Source organism: Vicugna pacos, unplaced genomic scaffold (assembly GCF_048564905.1).
Source record: "Vicugna pacos unplaced genomic scaffold, VicPac4 scaffold_21, whole genome shotgun sequence".
Lineage (NCBI taxonomy): Eukaryota > Metazoa > Chordata > Mammalia > Artiodactyla > Camelidae > Vicugna > Vicugna pacos.
Genome location: NW_027328742.1, coordinates 13,622,134 through 13,634,909, shown reverse-complemented (window position 1 = coordinate 13,634,909; position 12,776 = coordinate 13,622,134). Strand labels below are relative to the sequence as shown.

At 35.1% G+C, this 12,776-nt stretch overlaps 1 pseudogene; it reads left to right on the top strand.

The window, feature by feature from the left end:
- Nucleotides 1-11,581: 11,581 nt before the first annotated feature.
- On the top strand, nt 11,582-12,514 carry LOC107035102 (olfactory receptor 5J2-like; annotated as a pseudogene).
- The last annotated feature ends 262 nt before the right edge of the window (nt 12,515-12,776 follow it).

Genomic DNA, 12,776 nt, shown 5'->3' with positions numbered 1-12,776 from the left:
TTCTGTCTTCTTAAAAGAATGTTAAACACTTTAAACAGGGATTTGGTGGCTCTGTTTAGGACTTGTTTTCAAATTGTATGAATAGAAGCCTAAAGTAGATTTTACCTCTGAGATCCTCTATATTGGATGCCCAGGTGCTGAACAAAGATTCTGCTTTCTGGCTTTTTGTAACTCTAATCTCTTCCTGGGCTTTTTCATCTCTGGAATTATTCAGCTTATAATTCTGTGATTATTTTTTTAATAGATTTGTAGACTTTCACTGTAGACATGCCAAAATTAATGTTCAGTAAGAAACTCAAAGAAACCTTGTAATATTGTTACTTTAAGTGTAAATGGATTAAAGTCTCCAAAGGCAGAGACTAGTAGAATGAATTAAAACAAAATCATGATCCAATTATCTGCTTTCTTTAAGAGGATTACTGTTTACACTGATGTTTTGTGCAGAAAATACAATGAAAACATGATTGAAAAGATACCTGCCGTAAAGAAAAAAAAAAACTGACAGAAACAAACACAGTTTGCTGACATAGAGTTTAATAATTGTTTCTGTTGGCAGAGATGGGGAATTCTGTGGAATCATTAAAGGAAACATTGAATCAACAGCATGGATTGTTGGGATGTTGGGGAATGAGTGACATTTAATTGAGATCTAAAATATGAAGATTCATTTGGCTGAATATAAGCAAAACAATGCATTTGTCTCTACATTTTAATTATCCTTTGCTCTGGAGCCAAAAAGAATGCAATTATAATTGTTAGAAATATTATCAAGTAACATTTGCCTTTATCATAGTTTATTAAAACAATATTCTATATTGGATATTAGATACAAAGTTTGCATTGATTCTTAAAGATTCTATAAAAGGTGTTTTTTACTTCTTTGTTCCTTAAGCTGTAGATGAAGGGGTTAAGCATCGGGATCACTAAAGTGTAAAACATGGAAGCCATTTTATCAGTATGGAAGGAATAAGCGGAGTTAGGCTCCATGTACATAAAGAGCAGAGACCCATAGAACACAACCACCACTGTCAGATGTGAACCACATTTAGGGAAAACTTTTTTCCTGCCCTCTGCAGAATGCATTCAAAGTATGTGTATCAGAATCAGTACGTAGGATAGTAGGATGTCCACCAGCACATGACGAAGTCTCCGGAACATGATGACACTGTAGCACAGAGGGTGACAGATGGCCAAATAGCAGTCATAGGCCATGCGTGACAGGATAAAAAAATCACTGATAAAGAACATAAGAAAGAAAGCCAACTGTGTGACACATGCATAATAGGATATGGTATTTTGATCCACAATAAAACTTACCAGCATCTTGGGACAAATGACAGTAGAATTACCAAGATCAATGAAAACCAGATGTTTGATTAAAAAAACACATAGGTGTGTGTAGATGAGAGTCCACTTGGGTCAAGATAATCATGCCCAGATTGCCCAACACTGACTGTGTAGATGATGAGGAAGACCCCAAAAAGGTGGACCAGCAGTTCAGGCTGCATTGTGACTCCCGTCAGAATGAATTCAGTCAATGATGATAGATTCTGCTGGCCCATTTAGTCCTGTTAACTTTTCTGGGAAAAATTAGCAGGGTTGTTATTAGTTTCATTTAGTGTCACCTGAACAAAGACAGAATGGATGTTTTCTTAGTAATAGGACATAGAAAAATAATTTCCACATCTGATTTTGATACTAAAATAAATGACAGAATCTTTTACTTCCCAAGAAAGGGTAGTCAAATGAAACACATGCTCAGCTATGACATATGAGACTCTAAAGAGTCAGAAATATTTGGAACATGTCCATTGATTTAGAAAAATCCATACTGGTGTTAACAGAGAAATGTTAGACTTCATTTCATCTACACAATCGTATCCCGATTTTTCTTTCATACACTTCCATTTTTGTCTGAGAATTTTTGCAGTGCTCTCAGATTTTACAAAAGTGTATATAAAGAGCATAATACTGGAATTTTAAAATATTTCAGTGATAATGTCATCCACTGCATTTTATAAAATTTATGTAGGAAGTCAGTAAAACTAAGTGGAACCACTCTGGTTGAAGATAATGAACCTGCTTTATCTTATTCCACCTGGATTCCCTTCCTTTCACATTCAGTTTCTTCTCCATGAAAACCTGGAACTCTGTAAGCATGATTTTCAGTTGGAGGAGTCAGTGGAGTTCAACATGCTCAATCAGGCAAAATGCAGGACAGAATTACTACAACGTAATAGAATGCTCAGCTCTAGCCTGCCCAGTCCAAATGGACCAAGGCAGGAATTCCTTCCTATCAGGTGAAAGTTCTGGGCATTGTTGAAGAAAAATTAATCAGTCAAACTAAAAAAGAAATGGAGGATTTTATTCTAATGAAATTGAGGATTATAATCCAGGAACAGCCTCTCAGAAAGCTCTGAGAACTGTCCACACATTAAAGGTCAAAACATAGTTACATAAGTTTTTGAAACAGAGGGCTGTGCATTAAGTGACGTATTATTGACAGTTTACACAATCCAGCTCTACCCATAGAAGGTGAGTAGTGGGTCATGGGTCATTGTGGTCCCTTACAAGATTAAAAAGGAAAGCTGTCTCCTAAGGAGTTATCTTATGACAGAATGTACCTCTTTGTGGTTGAGCTGATGGGTATTTCTGCTGATGGGGGGTTTGGTGCATAATGCAGACACACAATGCATAGCAGAGGGGAGAAGAAGTTAAAGGGCAGAGGACAATTTTTATGGTTAAAGTTCTTTGGCTTACCGTAGAATATAAATTTTTATTTCATCAGAGCTGTCAGGGAGGAAGAAATTTTCCTCTACCCTTCTAAGTTCTTTTGGCTGGTCTAAGAATTAAATTGCTGTGAGACAGATTAACAGGAGAAAATCAAATAAAATTTATATAACATGTATGCATGAGAGAGACCCAGGAAATTTGAGTAATTCACCCAAATGACCGAAGTCCTCAGCTTAAATACCATCTTCAGCTAAAGGCAAAAGAGGATATTGGGGGCAGTGGTTTGGGATTTCAAAGGGAGGGAGGCAATTCACATGGAGATGGTAAAGCAAATATTTGGTAAACAGATATTTGCTGGGCCATGCAGAGACAGTGGTACGCAGTGTGAACACTGATTTCCATGCACTGCCTGAGTTTCCCCCACCACACTAGGCAACTTTCTCTATAGATGCCACTGGTGATAGTTCTATTCTGGGAACAAGCTCCTTATCTAAATTACTTGGTGATGAGCCAGCTTTATCTCTTTTTCCTAGATGATTCTGTCTTGTTTCTCCATTGAATCCCATTCTACTTACAGGTTTCTTTGTTTTTTACCATTTTACAAATAACAATCAAATGTTTCAGGACCTTCTCTTAAGGTTTTCTTGCAGAATGAGAGACACACTGAGTAAAGCAAAGGAATTCAAAATTCCAGTCCTGATCTTACCATTCTGAAGTTTTCAGTGCTGCTGAGAATGATTCTACTGTTTATTGAGTTTGTCTCCATTTTCAGTGTCACTTATTACTTTCCTCTGAAGATGTCCTGATTCTTCAAGCTTGCCCACTCTAGTAAGAGAGTGTACTAAGTGGACAATACAATATTGCTAACTATACACAATGTTGTACAGCAGATCTCTGATACTGTTCATCTTACATAATTGAAATTTCAAATCTGTTGATTAGCAATTCCCCATATAATCCATCAATCTCATTTCTGGGCATTTATGGAAAAGCATTGCCATCAGGACATTCAAGTGATATTAATACCTTGCCCACTCTTCTTATTTGGGAAAGGATATCTCTGGTCATGTTTGGACATCTTGATGCAACATTTTATATACTTCCATTTAAGGCTAATCATTAGGGCAGGCAGGATGCAAAAAGTATGCAAAAGAATGACTGCTTTTCCATCCTCAGACCTGGTGATAGCAGTTTGGAATTATTTGGGGTTCAGGGCTTTCTCCATAACTCTTAAATAATTCTATTTATTTGCCAGTCTACTAACTCAGTTTGTAAAGCCTGTTCTGAAAATAAAATTAACCAAAGGGTAAGCGACCAATATGGAAAACAAGCAGACAACTAAAAAATCTATATGTTCATGTATGGGAGGTTACCCTTATATATAAGGACTTATATCCTTATATTCAAATTATGTTCATTTAAAAATATTGCAAAATTTTATAAAATATTATAATATAGTGCATATTGTAACATATTATTTTTCAAACATTGCATTGGATGTGTTTATTTAAAACTATATTTATCAAATATTATATAGGACATATACTAAGAAAAAAGATTTGATCTGAAATTCAGATGTGACTGGGCATCCTGTATTTTATCTAGAAATCCTAACCTTAATAGGTTTTAATAGATGAGATCAGTAATGATTTTTTCAGATATTTCCAACTTCTTCACTTGCAATATCCAAATGCACTTTCAACATTCAGAAATCAAATGGATGTATGACATCTAGTAAATTCATAGGATTTAAAGTCCTAAAAATACTGTACTACTCCAGTCAAAAAGACAGATAATGAATTTTTGTGGTGTAAAGTATCAGTTGTCACTGACCATAAGAGTGTCAATGATCAGCAATCAGACACCATGGGAAACTACCAACACCCAGGTGGTAATCAAAATCGACATTCCGATCAACTCTTCTTTAATGAAGAATTGGGTTTTCTTCTCCAAACTTACATTTACTTTTTCTCTGGGTAGGGAGAATAAATGCCTTTCCTCTCTCTCTGTGATGATGCCTGAGGAAATAGCATATAATTTATTCAGATGATTAAGCCCAAATTATCTCAGTGATTTTTTTTAATTGCCTGTATGTTTACTAATTATCCAGGACATCCTATATATTCCCTAGTGAAAAAATATAAGAGACAATTTTAGGAAAGTAACAAAATAAGATAAATGATTTGTACAGTTCATGGAGACCTACATAAATGCACTCACTCCCATACAGAGTAGATGATTAAAGTAACAATGAAAAATACTTTAACATCAGCTTTATCCTAGTAAAACTGGAACAATTCAAAACTCATGATACATTTTACATGACATTATCATCATCATGTAAGATTTTTTCTTTGAATTTATTATTCAGATAAAACTATGTAGTAAGCACTGTTAAATATATATAAAGAAATTAAAACCTCATCTTTAAATGAGTGCTATACCTGCCTTGTCCTTTCATATGGTAAACCCACAATGATTGTTGTAATGCCATGTGTTACTCTAATGATTGCCTCAGCTGTAGTGTTTCTTGAGTTGAAATCCCACCACACTTGGGTAACGTTCAGTACAACCTCATTAAGAATAAAATCTAAGATACTACTTTCCTTCTCGTAAGATTTCACTTATGCTGTCTTTCTCTATAACTTCCATAAGTAAAAGAATTGAGGGAAATTCACATACAGCTGAAGATGGATACGTTTTGAAGAATATTTTATTTGTTCCTAATACCTAAATCAAGATATATAACATTTTCAACACCAAAGACATTTCCCTGATGCTTTATATTCCCTACATCTAGACTACGCCCATCATGAGGAAATTTTCCTTATCTCTTGACTCCCCAAATAATACTGTCCTACCTCCAGCAACTGCAGCTCTGGTTTCTATCCCTAAATTAATTTTTCCCATTTCTGAATTTCAAGTAAGTAGAATCACACAATACATATTTTCAGTCTGGTTTCCTTCATTCAGTATAATGATGTGGAAGCTCATCTCTGTTGTGTTCTTATGGATACATAGTCCACTTTGCGCATATGCCACAATTCTTTATTCTCCTATTGATGGATATTTAAGTTTTGGTTTATTATGAAAAAGTCTACTATAAACATTCCTATATAAGTTTATTTATGGACAGGTGAGTTAATTTCTCTTTGTTAGATTGAAGTGAAATTTTTGGATCATAAGGTAAATGTATATTTAAGTTTATAGAAAACTTCAAGCTTTCCAAACTTATTATAGCATTTTACATTACCGATAAATATATATGAGATTCCCGTTTTCTCCATCCCCATATTTGATGTAAATTATTTTTACTTTGAAATGGAAATTTGAGGAAATTATTTCATTGTGATTTTAATTTTCATTTACTTGATGACTAAATATGATGAACACTTTTCTTTGTATCTGTGGGCCATTCATGTAGCTTCTTTTAAAGTATCTAAACTTTTGCCCATTTTAATTTGGTTGTTTGTTAATCATTTTTGGGGGGAAATTTTATATGTGTGCTGGACAAAACTGCTTTTTCAGATTTTCTTCTAGAGGTTTTATCGCTTCAGTTGTTTGGCCCAGGATCCTGCAGTGATACAAAGCAGAGCTGTGCTACCACTAGGGGGCAGAAAACTCTCTCCCATCTGAGAGCTCCACGTATACAAACAGATGTGGGTAAGGGGATGGAGTAGGTAGGAGAGGCCATATAGTTAGTGAAACCCTGGCCCACGGTACACAGACTCTGATGACTGAGGAGGTAGCAGAACCAAGAACCACTCCCTGTCATCACTTTAGTTGCTTTCATTTCCTTGTACATTTGCATGTCAAGGAATTTTGGAATCTATCTTGGACATTGTAGTATCATGCTACAAAAATGTCTGAAGACTGTTACATCCTTCTTAAGAAGGTTGATTTTATTTGCTCGTTTTCTTTCATATTTTATCAGAAAATTAACATGGTTTGACTCAAACTACAAACCCTGTCTCCTGGGTGGTAATACAAATATTACTTCGTATCTTTAGCTCTGTCTGGCATTCTGTAACCTGCTCCACACTTTCATGGCTCAGCGTCGGTTAACTTGACACACAGAGTATGAATCTAACATTCCCTGGCTTTCCCCTTCCTGGAATGCATGCTCAGCGTCGGTTAACTTGACACACAGAGTATGAATCTAACATTCCCTGGCTTTCCCCTTCCTGGAATGCATCCTTTATTTTCCTTTGACTGTGTTTGTCCCCATTCTGGCTTTCCATTCCTTAGCTCAGAAAGGCAGTGTGTTATATACAAGGTTCCCATTTGGAGCAGATCAAGGCCTTTCTCAAAATAGAATTTGTAAAATGAGAAAATCTCTTGTTCCATTCATGTCTAATGCCTTTCAGAACCTGCCTGATTTTCTGTCTCCAGTGCTTTCAGGTTTGTTTTGTTCTGTATTTTCTAAGAAACTAGTTTTTTAACTGTGAGGTGGCATGTCTTAGCAAAGCTTACTTGGTCATTACCAGAAACAAATAAGGAAAAATGTATATCTCTTTGAGATTCTAAATTATGTTTTTGCCTGATATAGAATTATTGTCTGATATTTTTCCAGTGTTTTAAGAGGTTGCTCAATTTTCTTCTGCTTCTCATTATGTTTGTCACAAAGTCTGTGTTCATTCTTATCTTTTTTTTCCTGTATGTATTATTTTTAGGTCTTTCAAGTGTCTACACTTTTAATGCTTTCTATTTAATCTCTTGGTAATTAAATGTGGATAATTTCTATTCTCTTATGTTCAAATTCACTAATTTATGTCTGTAATGTCTATTATGCCTTTAACAAATACACAAAAAAAATTCATATCTGATATGATATTCTGCCCTACTCACTCAATTTGGTTTCCCATCATGATTCTTCTCTTTTTAATGTTCATGTTGCCTTTGAATTCTTAGAAATGTTTATTACTATTTTAAAGTTCTTTCTGCCAATTCTATCATCTCTGGTTTTCCTGGGTCCAGAAATGATATTTTATTTTTCATAATGTTAATATTTCTTAATGTTTCATAATGTCAATTGTGCATAACATTCTCCTGCTTCTTCAACAAGCATGTAAATGTTTCTTTGGATGTTGGACATTGTGGACATTTTTCAGTTGAGTCCAGAATTTTAAATCTTTCTTCAAACACTGTTGAGCTTTGTTTTGGCAGGAAATTTATTTACTTGCAAGTCTGCTTAATCTTTTTGTGAGCTAATGTGGAGCTTTGTTAGAGTGGAGTTCAGTGCCTCCTTTTCTCTGGGTCAGTTCTCTCTTCTGCTGTCTCCACTGAAAGCCCTAGAGATTCAGTGAGATTCCTGACTAAGCTCTGACAGGATGTGAATGTGTCCCAACCCTCTGTGAACTGGTAGTTTTCATCATGCAGATCCCTGGTGGCTTCTTTTCCCCTAGTAGCATTTCTTGATCTAGCGTCACAGAATATCACCTTAATAGGTAGGTGCAGTTTAGAAATCAACCAGCATCTCACGTTGATATGCAATCACTTTGTCAGCGTGGGTGTCTCCACTCCAGGACCCAGTTCCACGTGTTCCAGGCACCTCATCCCTTCCTGATCTGATTTTTTGTCTTTATCTCAATATAATTATTGTGTTCTCCATGTACCCACCATCACTCCACGTCAGGGACCAGTAATCATGTCCCTTCTCTCACAGGTCCTAGTTTTGTGCTGACAGACATCAAATATATGAAAACTCCTGTTACATGCCTTCCTCTAATTTTCCAGTTGTTTTCAGCAGCAGATTTATTAAAATTCAACATTCCAGGTACCAAGGCTGACAAAACCCCTCCGTTTCCCTACCAGTCTAACTTGAGCATCTTTCCCATTTTTCCCTATAGTGATGATCCATGTTTTCCCTATGATTCATAAAAGCCTATTTCCTGTTTTAATAACAGATTTCTAGATAATCTAAGTGTCTTTGGGAGTATATTTTTATTCAATCTTTCTAAAAACAAAGATTTGATCATTCTGGTAACCCTCTTGTCTCTGGTGTGTAGCATGATGTCTAGAGTGTGGAATCCTTCAGTAAATATTGGTTTGATGAATGAAAGCCTTGAATTTACACATTTCTAGAAGTATTCTTTCCAACTTATTCTACACAGTAAGCTGAAATTAGAGATAGGCGACCTAACCATCAGAACTTGTGTTTGTGTGTGTTGTGTGTGTGTGTGGTTTTTAAAGAGTCTTTAAAAGTAACAGCATTTTCAGGTTCCTTATCTTGGACATCTGCATAAAGACAAAATTTGTAACAAACCTAGCAATGTCTAACAATTTATCACTTATGTCATTTTCTGTTCTATGGGGCAAATTCTTCTCAATTATTGTTCCTATTATATGTTACTGAATTCAAGAATCCCCTCCCCCCAGCTTGATGTTTTCTTAAATTCTTTATAGCATTTTGGTTAACTACACACTTCAGAGAGATTTATGAGTCATGGGAAAATGTAAAGTCCCTTGAGAGCAGGGTCTCTCAAAGTTTCATGCGTTGCTCTGTAACATTTAAGCTGTAAGAGCTTATTAGAGGCTGATGTAAAATGTATATGTGTATACAGTTCTCCCTTCTATCCAAATTTGTCCTCTTAGAGGGAAAAATAATACTTTAAGATTTCATTTGTTGGTTCATTGTTCTGCTTGTTGTATATTAATAGTACAGATTTACCTTCAACCCTTTTACCTGGAGGTGTCTTCAGTTACATACTGTGAATATATTGTTTTTGTTAAAAGTAAGGAAAGATGGAAAAGGATATGATGTTTCTAGAGTTGAGATTTTAAATATATTCTTTTGGTAAGTTAAACTTATTTTATAAAAACTTATCTTTTTCTTTTCTTTTTAAAATGTCCTTATTATCCAAAAGTTTGTTTTAAATCAGATAGAATCATGAATGTGTAGAATATTTAATTCAATTCCATTCTGTCCATGCCACCTCTCATTCAGTTCTGTTCACAATACCACCTTAAGATTTGCAGATGGGCATCCCTGAACAAGTAATATAGTTTAATTTCTAAACTCTGTCTGGAAATCCCATCTCCTTAATTATTCTTTCAATGAACACTATTCACAATATATAATCCTTCTTTGAGAAAATTTTATTTAATTGGTACTCTAAAAAGATGAGTCAGAGAGCTAGGGGAGCATTCTAACCAACACACGTATTCCTGCGGTGATGGAAATGTTCTATAATTAGTGCCGTTCAGTACAGTGGCTACTAGCTGCAAATGGCTATTGAACACTTGAATTGGGATTAATTCAAAGAGAAGAAATTTCATCAAATTCTATTTAAATATTCACACAAAGTTACTAGCTAGTGTTTTGGATAATTCAGATGTCATGGACTAATGCTATATTTGGTTTTGAAATACCTAGATTTAATATTATTGCTGAAAGAACTCATACATTTTGGCAGGTAAATTTCTGTAGTGTCTAAGAAGTGTATGAGAAATTGTGTGATGTAGGTGTAATTAAATTCTGTCTGAGAGAAGATAAATGACTTTACCAAAGTCATTAAATCAATAAATGACAGAAACATCTTTTAATCACAGTTTGGGCTAATGCCAACCACTTTCCTTTTGTGGCAACTGAAGTATATTAATTAAAGTAAATCAATAGAATTGACATAGATAAACCAAATTTTATCATTGTGTTTATATCTTTATTCCTAAAAATACACTTAAGTATATTAATTAAAATAAATCAATAGAACTGATGTAGATAAACCAAATTTTATCATTGTGTTTATATCTTTATTCCTAAAAATATAAATAATCTTGACTAAATACAGAATATGGGTGAGCTCTGTTTTATTTTGGATAAATATATTTTCTTAAAAAAGCAGGCTATATTAGAATAAAAAGCCTAAGTAACAAAAACTATTTAATGAATGGAAACTCTATTTAGAAAACCATAACAATTTATATAAATATAAATATAAATATATATATATATATATATATATATATATATATAAAATTATATAAAGGATAAGAAAAAGTATTCCAGACCAATAAGTAATTGTGGTTATCCACATGCTACATTTTATCTTATATATGCATGTGTGTATGTGGGTATATACATACATACATTTATGTATGTATAAATATAATTGATATATTAAACAATTAAATATAGAAAATATTAGGCATGCCACTTTATAGAAACTTATACAACAGATACATAAGCATATAAGCATAATGTGCATAAGCCAAAAATCAGCATGTAATTTGTGATGTCCTCTAACTGCTCAATGCAGGCAAGATGTGGCTCTCTGTGCTCCAAGTCTCGTGGTTGAGTGACTCCTCTGATGATGTCCTTCCATAGTGCTGATAAGGAGGCATCAGAAGGGGCCAGATATTTACACACTTTTAAGAGGATCATGACATCATCTTTGGCGGTCAGGACCCCATCTCATAATCTTTGCCTATCTCTGCTTATATCATAGTGCTTTTGTGTAGTAGTTACATGTGTAATACCAGAGCTGATTTGAGATCTTCTTGTAATGCACTTCTTTTATCCCTAAAAATGAAGAGTTTTATAGAAGGCTTAAATTAAATTTTGCAAATTCTTTTCACTTGTCATCAATGTCCCTCATGCCAGGTGTCATTTTCTTATAGAGGCAGGCACTTTGGAAACAGAATTAAATTTGTGAGAGACAAAATGCATTTTCATCATTTTCTGACAGAATAGAACTGTATGTAACACACACACACAAATCGAAGCAATCTAATCAAGCTCCAAGGACAGAAGCCTATAGTGTTTCTATTATCTTTTAATAATAAATACCAGATTCTCCTGTGTCCATTCTAACCTGCATGTCAAGATGTCAAGATAAAGAATCAACCAATGGCTGAAGAGAATTTTACAGTTGTCACTGAATTTATTATTTTAGGACTGACAGACTGGGCTGAACTGAAAGTTGTGCTTTTTATGTTGTTCCTGGTGATTTATGCTGTTACTTTGGTGGGGAATCTGGGCATGACCTTGTTAATCCACATCGCACCTAAGCTCCACACTCCCATGTACGTTTTCCTCAGCTGCCCTTCATTTGTGGATGCCTGCTACTCATCTGCCATAGCACCCAAGATGCTGACCAACCTCGTGGTTGTGAAGGGAACCATCTCTGCTTGCATGGCACAGCATTTATGTTTTGGGATCTTTGTGACCGCAGAAGGATTCTTGCTATTGGTAATGGCGTACGACAATTATGTCGTCATGGTGAATCCTTTGCTTTATACTATAGCCATGCCTAAGAGGAAATGTGCAGGGCTGGTCGCTGGGTCATGGATTTGTGGAATAATTAACTCATCAATACACACAGTAAGTTTGGGGAAACTGTCCTTCTGTAGGCTGAATGTTATCAACCACTTCTTCTGTAATATTCCATCACTCCTAAAGCTGTCTTGTTCTGATACCTCCATGAATGAGCTGTTGCTCTTTATCTTCTCTGGAGTCATTGCCATGGCTACCTTCTTGACTGTGATCATTTCCTACATGTTCATTGCTGTTGCTATCCTGAGGACCTGCTCAGCAGCAGGCAGACAGAAAGACTTCTCCACCTGTACCTCTCACCTGACTGCTGTGACCATATTTTTTGGTACCTTAAGCTCTAGTCACATTCAGCCCAGCTCCCAGTATTCCATAGAATAAGAGAAGATGGTTTCTGTGTTCTACACACTAGTGATTCCTATGTTAAACCCCCTGATTTACAGTCTGAGAAACAAAGAGGTAAAAGATGCTGTGAGAAGAGCCATAGAAATGAAACATTTCCCCCGATAATTTGAAATCACTGTTAACCCTATAATACTGTACCAGTTGGTTCTCACTTCAAAGACTTCCACGAATGTTAAAGCTTCTAAGGACTGCACAGATAATTTCATTCTATACACTTATTTGCCATATAAGGAGACAGCCAATAGGAGAAAGCTGTGTAATCATACAGCTGCATGAGGAAAACCACAGTGTATCACAGAGGTCTTCTTCTGGCATACTGGGTTGTGAATTTCTGAGTCAGTACACAATACAGTATTACATTTATATT